The sequence below is a fragment of the Oreochromis aureus genome, linkage group 3 (assembly GCF_013358895.1).
Source record: "Oreochromis aureus strain Israel breed Guangdong linkage group 3, ZZ_aureus, whole genome shotgun sequence".
In the NCBI taxonomy this organism is placed as follows: Eukaryota; Metazoa; Chordata; class Actinopteri; order Cichliformes; family Cichlidae; genus Oreochromis; species Oreochromis aureus.
Genome location: NC_052944.1, coordinates 111,483,450 through 111,494,586, shown reverse-complemented (window position 1 = coordinate 111,494,586; position 11,137 = coordinate 111,483,450). Strand labels below are relative to the sequence as shown.

The window sequence follows — 11,137 nt, the reverse complement described above, 5'->3', positions numbered from 1 at the left end:
ACCTCTGAATTTCTAAAATGTTAAGGCTTCTTTGGAGAACATAAACCTACCCACTCTGTCTATTTCAATTTAATGAACTCTGCTGTGTCTCCTCGCTCAAAAAGCATAAGTCCAGCATAGAGCGGCTGAGTGAATGTGGTCTGGACTCTATGGAGTAGAGTCATGGTTTCAGAGAGCTGTAGAAAGACAGAATACCTGCTCTGTGATCCAGGTACACTCCTAATGTGGAAGCCTCAGGACCTGAGAGCTCAGTTTGGACTTTGTTGTAGAAATATTTATAACTGTTGCTATCGCAACTTAATGCCCAAGATTTATCATTTAATCCAAATACACAATCATTTAGCCTTCCTACTCTGCTGATATTCTTGTATGAAACTGCTGCATAAACATTTCCTCTCCACTTCACCTCCCAGTAACAACGTCCACTCAGACTCTCTTTACTCAGGACCTGCCAACAAGGAAGAAATCTGTCTGGATGATCAGAATAAGACTGTTGTTGTTCCTTAAATGTTGCTTTTCTGTTCCTCTCAGATAATAACAGATGTGTGTTTGCTGTGTTTGGATCCAGTGTGATTTCACGTGAATATTTTAAGAATCCAGCTCTGGTCTTTGGCTCTGCTGGTGACAGTAAAACATCCACTTCAGTGACTGTCAGTGAGATGTTTGTCCATTCCTCTCTCAGAATGTCCTGTAGTTTATCTCTGGTCTCTGACACAGCTGCTGTCACATCCTCAAAGTAGCTCAGAGGACGGATATTGATGCTGGATGAGTGTGTCGACTCACTGAGTGCTGACAGTGAGGGGTAGTTGTGTAGAAAATGGTTGTGATCCTCTGTGCGTGAGAGCTGCTCCAGCTCGCCGTCTTTCCTCTTCAGCTCAGCGATCTCCTGCTCCAGCTTCTCCTGAAGCTCTTTGACTCGACTCACTTCAGTTTGCTGCTGGGATCTGACCTGCTGCTTCACATCAGAGCTTCTTTTCTGGATGAGACGGATCAGCTCAGTGAACATCTTCTCACTGTCCTCCACTGCTTTATCAGCAGAGCCATTGATGGCCTCCACCTCCTGCTGAAGCAGCTTCACATCTTTCTCTCGCTCCTGGATTCTCTGCTGGATGTTTAGTCGTCTCACCATGAGCTCCTTCTGCTTCTCAGTCCTTTCTGCTGCAGCTGGGACTGTTTCGTGGCCTTTATGTTCATCTCTTTTGCAGAGATAACAGATACTCTGCCGATCAGTACGACAGAAAATCTTCATCACCTCATCATGACGCGAGAGCAGATGTTCTCCTGGAGCTTGTTGGAGGGGCCACCAGCTTGTGTTTCTTTAATGGAGCTGCATCATAGTGAGGTTGGAGGTGTTTCTCACAGTAAGAGGCTGGACAGACTAAACAGGACTTGATGGCTCTCAGCTTCCTCCCAGTGCAGACATCACAGGCCACATCTTCAGGTCCAGCATAGCAGTGATCAGCTGGAGCAGCTTGAGTCCAGTCTTCTTCAGCTGCTCCACTAAAGCTGCTAACATGGTGTTTTTCTCCAGGACAGGCCTCGGTGTGAAAGTCTTCCTGCACTGAGGGCAGCTGTAGATCCCTTCCTGTCCTCTTCATCAAAGTGGGTTTCGATACAGTTCTTGCAGTAGCTGTGTCCACAGGCTGTAGTCACTGGATCCTTCAGTAGATCCAAACAGATCGAACATGAAATTGTTTCTTGGTCCAGTTGAACTCCTTTCTGTGCCATCTCTCCTCTCAGTGTCAGTGACTGTGTGAGCTTTTGTCTTCATGAAACCAGTTTGATCTCTAGTCTAAACGTGCATTTCTGCAGTGAATGGATCCCGTCAGTTCAGAAACATGACCACATGTTGGTTTCACCCATCTTTAATCTGCATATCTGAACAAGGGAACACAAGCAACAGTGAGTCAACATCAAATTTTCATTGAAAATTGTGAATAAAGAAGGTAGCACTATGTAATGGGGAAACCAGTGCTACATTGCAAACTAAGCTACACATACAAGTGCCAAAGATTAGAACGTCTAGACCCTAAGACCTGATTGTTCATGCAAAAAAAATGTTTAACAAGAATTTAGTATTTTGGGAACATGGAACTTATTTATTTTATTTTAGTTAATTTTATATTATTATTATTATTAGTAGTAGTAGTAGTAGTAGTAGTGGTGGTACAGTAATATTTGATGTCAAATTTAACTAAGCTTAAAATATATTTTTTAATTTCTCTTGTTCTGACTTCTTGTAGATCCCATCTTTACCTTCAAGACCCACCAGATGGCTCCAGTTCACACTTTTATAATCAGAGTGCTGTCTTCTTATAAATTCACTCAGCAGTAAATGAATAAAATCTGCTGCGGCATCAGGTTGATAGAAACATTAATACACCAGTAATATGTTGTGTATGATTTTGCATCAGTGCTTTCGATTTTAGTGCTTTCGGTGCTAAAATGTCTGCACAATGTCAGTTTTTTAAGGATTTGCGTTCCTTTTTCACAGCTTTGCAAAACAGTCATTAAATTGTTCTTTTAAAAAATAATACAACTGCATGAGAGCACAGGGCTGCACGTCAGCCTGAAAGTCATTCCCAACCTTTTTTTCCTCCTTCTTTACTTATTTCTGATCAAACGTTCTGATTTCATAAGTGGGTCTACAAGAAGGAAGTATGTAAGGCACACATGAACTGCCACCGTGTCTGTCCTGACTTGTCCTCCCCTGTAGGCTAAAAATAATTTGAGTGATGCCTGGAAACAGCTGCTGAAGTCTCTGCAGAGCCGCACTAGTGAAATGTCCCTTTAATAAAAGCGTTAGTTTGAAAAGATTAAACTTACATGTCCGTTAAAAAAAATAAGATACAGACGTGAACATGTACAATAATCTCTTTAGCATACGCCAAGGAACACATCACAAACAGGTCAGTTATAAAATAAATGCTTTTATAATTTTATAGGTCCAAAAGAAAAAACAACTTACCAACGGGCTCTGAGATGAAGCAAACCAACGGAAGCTGGGATGGATCAGATCATGCAAATGAGCGGGAGGAGGGATTGGCTTGCATTGGCTCGTAATTAATAGTAATCGAATGTACTGTTTGCAAATGTAGTCAACCCTTTTCATATTTGCAAATCCTAATTCAGTATTTCTTATATTCGAACAGTACTCAAACACAAGGTCATATTTACAGACTGAACGCAGGACAGGAGCACATTCTGATCATATCAGTGAGAGAAAACAAAAGATGTCTGTCCTTAACAGAAGCTGCAGGTCATGCTGTTATCTGACATTCGCATGAGGAGTATATAGAAATGTTTGCTTCATATTATTTTACTTTAAACAATTCAAGGACAGAAAATGCTCATTCGAAGTGAAAAAGAGTTTCCTACAATCAAGCATGTGGAAAGTTCCATCATGATTGCCACAGTTGCAAATAGTTTAAGAATTTTTTCTGCATGTCTTTCACTTTAAAAACTGGTATAAAGTCCACACTTTTTTTCCGTCAATTGTTCCGTCTGTCCTGCTCACATCTCCAATGGTTGGACACGTTGTCATTAACGTGGCTTCACTGCACATCAGCCACGCCGCTTTGCTAGCTAAAACACCGGTGTCGGCACATAAGGACGCTGTCATAGCCTGTCAACCGCGTTGATTGGCTACGTATATACGAATGTGAATCGCATTATTGGCTGGACTATGGGATAAGGTGGCATCGTTCTAATCCCATACAGGAGCAGCCAGTCACTTACTAACACTGCAAAACAGAATTGTTAAAGTATTAATTTTAATTTCAATTCAGGTTAAATTTTTTTTTGTGCACAACGCAGATTTTCTGTGCGCAGAGACCGTGCCAGCAGTGTGCAATTGTGCACGTGCGCAGCTTAGAGGGAACATTTGTGGTGGGGGCACGACTGAGGCAGATAATTTTGTTAATATTAAAGTGAGGGGTCAGAGGTCAGGGGAGGGGTGGGGGTTTTGCCTGGGGGGATTGCCCCCCACACCCCCTTTGCCGAGCTTAAAAACTGACATCTTGTGCATGTACGAGCACGTGCGCATGCACTCTCATGCACGCGCTTTCACTCTTCCGAAAAGGGACACTTCCTGTGTCCATGCGGTCCCACTGCGCATGCTCTGTCTTCTCCTAGCAGGGTGTTTTTTAATTAGGTTCATCAGCCGCTGTAGGCATTTTGTCTTTTCATGGTAAATTTACACAAACAGGAATGACTTTGTCTTTTTTATTCTATAGAAAGACTTTTGTTGTCAGACAATCGAGCTGAAACGGCAGTGTGTTTATAAGCAGATTTTCTACAGTTAGTTAAGCGACTCCCCAACCTTTGTTTCTATCAACTCATTGTTGGCTGTTTCAGACTTTAAGACGCCGTTTATCTCAAGAAATGGTGAATAAGAAGGTGGAGAGAGACCAAACTTTTATCCCTTTCATTAAATAACTGCATCCCCCCCCCCCAAAAAAAAACCTTTCACCTAAGAACAGCGCCGTTAGTTCGCATTAATTTTCAGTTAAAATTTAAAATAATTAAGACAAAAATATGCGAGGGCTTTCCCAGACATTCTTTAAAACACAGATGTGCAACGCATTATTTAATTAGTGTTTATCAGCCGATGTGTTTTAGTTTTCAGTGTGAATATATACAAACAGGAGTTACTTTTGCAATAGTGTTTTTACACACTCTAACCGAAATGGTAGATTTTGTGTGTTTTTAACAACTGCACTTTGGGGAGGGGGGGATAGTTAAGGTGAATTTGAGGTCTGCGCTTTGGGGTGGGGGAAGAGGCATAAAGGTTTATAAAAGCCAGCAAACTCTATCCTTGAGCCTGACACCCGCACGTTAGTTTGTGTATTCGACCGTAAATTTTTAGAGAAAATACGCATTGAATTTTGATGCCATTTTTAAAACATAGATGTGCAATACATTATTTTAATGTTGTTTATCAAACGCTGTGTGCGTTTTGGTTTTCACTGTGAATGAGTTACTTTTGTAAATGCAGGATCACATCTTTTTTTTAATGGTGCTTTTTAGACACTGATCTGAAAGATAAATGCTTTCGGTAGATGCAGCTTTGCTGGATTTGTTTTCTAACTTGGTGAAACATAGTGTGAAACTCTTAATTTAGTATTTTTAACAGCGTTTCTGTCTTTCTGGAAAATGTAGGTCAACTTGTGACATGAGAGCATGCACCGTGCTCTTCAGACCTGTCAGCTTTGCTCGTTTCATGGGTCCTCTGTTGATAAAACTGATAAAACTTTAAGATGTTAAATTTTAAGGCTACATATTATTTATCTCACACTAAGTCTGCTTGGCATATGCTATGTATAAAGGCTCTTTCCAAAAAAGTGTAGAGGCGACTTTAGCGTGATTAATTTATTACAATGTCAGTTTCTGGGAAGTTTTCAGTTTTCCCTCCTGTGTCTATGGCTGGTGCAAGTGTTTTGTTTATTTGTGAAACTGAGCGTGGTTGTGGACAATTCCGACTGCACTGTTTGATTTGTGTTTCGTGCTGGATCGCTTTCTTTAATTGTTACTTCTCTGCGAGCAGTGAAGAACCAAACTAGTACTTCAAAGTTTTGAATCCGTTTTGCCCCAGTGGCCAGTGCGAAGCTGTGCTGCAGATCCCAGTATGAAAGCTGAGGGTCCAGCCAGCCGGCAGAAAGGCCAGTTGATGCCTCGACGTGCGTTGGAACCGGTTTTGCCCGCACAGAGCGTTTCTGACATGCTGGCGTTGCTTATGCATAAGAGAAAAGCAACAATACAGCGTGCTTCTCTGCTCCAAGACATCCTTTCACACGGTATGTATGTATGTCTGTCTGTCAGCGCTAATTATTCAAACCCTGTTTAAAAGGCGACTCATTTGTTGTCCAAAAATCTTTCCTCAAAATTTGCAAAGTTACTGATTTAAAAATATATATTTTCGATTTTTAGTTGGATGTCACACTCTAGACTCTTGAGCATATTTATATAGCAAAATTCACAGTGGTATAAACATGTTAAATACAAGATGCCCAAGTGTCCACCAATGCACTCTTATGCATGCCTTTAATTACCTCTATAGCTGAAAAGAGTCTGTATCCATAATTTGTGGATCTGCTGATCTGTTTTTAATGTTGCACTTTTGTTTTCACGAACTGCAGATGATGAAATCGTCTTTATTTGAGAAAGTGTCCCTAAGCTATTGTTGTTCATACTTACTGAGTTCCCTAACCACTTCTTTACTATGTCAGCAAACTTTCTGAACAGGAAAGGTATCATAGATTTAAAGACACATCTTCATTGAAGCAAAGGCAAAAATTGGAATGAATTTTATGTTCATATTAAAGAGTGAAAATCCAAAATCTGCTGCAATCTTTTGTATTAATGATCTCTCTCTCTCTCTCTCTCTCTCTCTCTCTGTGTGTGTGTGTGTGTGTGTGTGTACTGGAGAAAGGTGATGGCAGGAGCTTTTTTTAATGTATTTTGAATAAACTTTTTTGTTTTACAAGAAGTGTATTTCATACATTGGAACACATGTAATCTTTTCTATACTTTATAAATATGAAACTCTAAAGATTTTAAGTTCATGCACACTGTGAAACAAGAATCTAAATCTTTCTGTCACAGTGATTTCTATAAACGCATGATGTTTATGGGGATAATGTGACAAATCTTTTGTGGGCTCTAATAATGATCAGTGGTGATTGAAGAGGAAGCTGAACCCAGGCTCTGGAGATTTTCATGACAAGTGACAGCGCAGACATTTGTTAATGAGAGAATATGTTTTATCATCATAACAACTGCGAATTTAAGCGTCGTTAATGTGTCACTTCAGCAATGCTGCCAGGAGAAAGAAGTGTTGACTCATGTTTTTTAATAGAAGACTTAAAACACTAAACTCTAATTTCTGGGGTTTATTTTAAGTTTACAGAATATAACATCTGGTATAACAATGAGTTTACTTCTTACTGTCCGTGTTATGTGTATCGATTTATCATGTATGCTACTCTACTCTGTGGACTAAAATGTTTCATATTCTTATTTCTGTGTATATTTCCAGTTTTTGTATTTTTATTCATTGTACAGTGTCCTTGGGTGCTTTGAAAGGCGCTATTTTTAAATAAAATGTATTATTATTATTATTATTGTATTCATGAAATAAACCAGAATTTCAATGTCCGAATCTTTTACTGTTTTTCTGCTTTTGTTCACTCCAAGTTTGACGAAACCCACAGCTCACTAACAATGTGGAGCAATCTCAGTGTATTTAGCTGCTTTTTCCCTAAACACAATCAGTTGTGAAGTTACAATTCTTTTCTGTAAAAAGCATTTTTATTTTTGTATATAAATAAATGTTGATGTTGTGTGATGTTTAAATATAACGTTAACTTAGAGGCACACTATGATTCATAATACTCGTTAATAATAACTATAAATAATAACTCGAATAATCGTTGATAAAATATGAAGTTACAATTCTTTTCTGTAAAAAAGCATTTTTATTTTTGTACAATGTTGATGTTGTGCTATGGGATTGTGTGCTTCAGTTTTACTTATAATGCGCCAAATCACTACAACAGACTACTCAGGCATCGCCGTCCAGAGTAAGGATTTTGTTAGCCAGTGTTTCTAAGATTTTTACGACCCGTTACAATAACCTCAGTTTTATCTGAACTTAGAAGCAGAAAATTAAAGCTCATTATGTGTCTAAGACATCCCGACAGTTTAACCAATAAAAGTGGGTATCATATGCATAGCAGTGAAAATGTACGCTATGTCTTCTAAAGCACGTATAATGTAAACAGAACTGGTCTTTGCACAGAAGCCTGTGGAGCTTCATAATTAACCTCAGTGTGTAAAGAGGCCTCTCCATTTAATAATAGCTGTAATAAAATGTTATGGCCAACGGTGTTAAACGCTACACTTCGGTCTAGCAGGGAAGATTTCCAACTTTTCAATATGAATGAATGAAGGCTGAAAACTGATTAGATTAATGTCTGATGATCTTTTCTCTGATTCTTCAAGTTTGTAACACCGAACATATTAAAGGATGATATAAGGTTCACAGGAAGAGTTGAATTAGACACACATTTACTATTTTTCTTTATACTCTTTCTTTCTTGACATGTTTAATATGATTACTACCAGAGGAGAAAAAAATGAACCTTGTGTGGTTTAAAAACTTTTTATTTAATCAAACTGTAATGTTGTTGAACTCTGACGGACGTGTCTTTTAATCTTGTCAACAAATCCTTAATCATCTAAATGTGTCATTTATCATCTTGTAAAATGTTCCCTCTGCTTCTGTTGCACATCTCCCCTGACACTCTCTGTTTCACCTGCCCTGTGCAGCTGGTCCAACCCCTGCCTCCTCAAACTGGGGTGTTTAAATCTCTTTACCTCTGTTGTGAACTTCACACAAAGTTTGTGGTAACAAAATCAAACTGAGGAGGATATTGTTTGAAAAACACACACTCACGAGACAAAATAAAAACAGACTGCTTAAAGCAAAAGCAGAGCCCTCACAGCTGGTAGTACAGAAACACAGTGACAACGTGCGTGTTAGATACCCTCAGTCCCAAAAGCATGAATATGAAAAAAATGGGATCACCGAGAATATCCTAAAAATGGCAATGAGGGGGGTGTTACAGTGAAAAACATGAAGCAGCCTAATTTTCATCTGAAAATGTTGAATTTTAGTAAAAACAATGCTCTGTAGTTTGATACTGTCTTTACAGACAAAGCGGATGTTTAAAGCCTTTGGACGCCCATTTGATGAAATGCACTCATTCTCCTTATCAGCTGGAAACATTAAAGCCGTAAAATGGCTTTTGAGAGTGGATAAAAACTATTGAACAACAGCAATGTTGAGCCTGTACCAAAATTTGAATGTACATGTGTTGAAGGTGCGGGTCTTGTTGAATTATTAAACATATTTTTCTTCAAACTTTCGAGCCACAAAAACAAAAAAACAAAACAACTTTTAATTTTCTTCTGCTTGAGTCTCGGCCTCGGGGTAGCTCTACTCATCATTGCTGAGTCAGTTGTCTGTTTGTGCTACTTTTTTCAAGGAGCAGTGGATTATTGGTGAGGGTGACTTTATGTGTTTAGTTACTTAAGTGTAAGTACTGTGGAAAGTTTCACCTTACATACATAGGGCTGACACTACAGCTTCTGAGGTAACTGTTTACAAAATGTTATAATCTATTCAAAGGTTCTTTGCAATTTTACATTGATAAACATTATCCTTAACATATTTGGCCCAGCATAAAGTACTATGACCATCACACTTTCATTTAGAATTGTTTAAATAACTCGTGTCTTAAGTCATTCACACACAGAAAATTAAAAACCCACATGGTTCACTTTTATATCACAAAATGTTAGAAATATAAGTCGTTCATAACAACCTGAAAGGTTGGGAGTTTAAAATGCAAACCAATGAACGCTGAAGTAGAAGCCTATAATGTCACAGAGCACACGGTGTCTATTATTGTGTAGACATGTATAAATAAGAGCTTAATTTCTTAAGAAATAAACAGGTGGAGTGGTTTTTATCAAAAGTAGAAGTTACATCTGTGGCTAAACCATTGTCCCCAAAAACTTTAAAAATCTACTGTGTGTAAGGCTGTGTGAGTAAAGCTTGCCCTTCACACCCGCGTGTAACAAACCATTTGTTGGGGGTTGTGGATTTGACACCTCAGCATTGTGAAAGTGGGGAAACATGTTTGTGGCTGAGCATAAGATTTCTGCTTACAAGTTAGAATCTCAGTTCTACATGAAATTCAAATGTTTTTTGTTTTTTTAAGTGTGGCTAATGTATTATTTGACTTCTAAGGCACACACACACACACACACACACACACACACACACACACACACACACACAACAACAACAACAACAACAACAACAACACAGAAAAGAAGAAGCGGTGTAGTTTTACTACGCATCATAAAAAAACGCAATCATGCATCTTCCTTTCTGTTCTGGCTTTAGAATCATTGGTGTTTTACTGATTTTAGGGTAAGCTTTGATAGACTAAACCATTACACACAAAACTTCAAAACCTAGAGAGTGAGTGAGACTGCTAACTGTGTCTTTCAGCAATAAACTTATCTACAAATGTGTTAGTAAAGAAACTGCAAACTATAAAAGGAATCTGGATTTTAATAGAACATAGTAGTGTTGGATTAAGTGCAGGAAACACTAGTATAAGGGGTCTATGGAACAAATCTCCTTCAGCGTTCAAATGACCAAAGTGAGGACTACAGGTGTTTCTCTCAGTTGGTTGTGTTTAGGGAAAAAGCAGCTAAATACACTGAGACTGCTCCACATTGTTAGTGAGTTAACTCTGGATGTCTGTGGGTTTGTCAAACTTGGAGTGAACAAAAGCAGAAAAACAGTAAAAGATTCAGACGGTGAAAGTCTGGTTTATTTCATGAACACAATGAAACATTTTACAGTCCACAGAGCAAAGTAGCATACATGATAAATAGATACACATAACACGACCTGTGAGAAGTAAAACTCATCGTCTTACCACATGTTATATTCTGCAAACTTAAAATAAACCACAGAAATTAGAGTTTAGTGTTTTAAAGTCATCTATTAAAAACATTACTGAAGTGACACTTTAACGATGCTGCATATCACCGTGTTTATGATGATAAAACATGTTCTCTCATTAGCAGATGTCTGGACTGTCACTTGTCATGAAAATGTCCAGAGCCTGGGTTCAGCTTCCTCTTCAATCACGATTGATCATTAATAGGGCCACAAAAGATTTGTCACATTATCCCCATAAACAACATGCTTTTATAGAAATCACTGTGACACAAAATATTTAGATTCTTGTTTCACAATGTGCATGAACTCAAAATCTTTAGTTTCATATTTATAAAGTTTCACAAAGAATACATTTATACCATCGTATGAGCTACACTTCTTGTAAAAATAATCTGATTGGTAATGCGTTTGAGAAAAGCTCCTGCTGTGACCTTCCTTCTGTGAGGGTACACACACACACACACACACACACACACAATTAGGATGCTTCTTTAAATCTACCATACCTTTTATTGTTCAAAAAGTTTACTGACATAGTAAGGATGTAGCTAGGGAACTCTGTAAGTATGAGCAACAATAGCTTAGGGACAGTTT

At 38.4% G+C, this 11,137-nt stretch overlaps 1 pseudogene; it reads right to left on the bottom strand.

The window, feature by feature from the left end:
* On the bottom strand, positions 1–1,519 carry LOC120437864 (annotated as a pseudogene).
* Between the last annotated feature and the right edge of the window lie 9,618 nt (positions 1,520–11,137).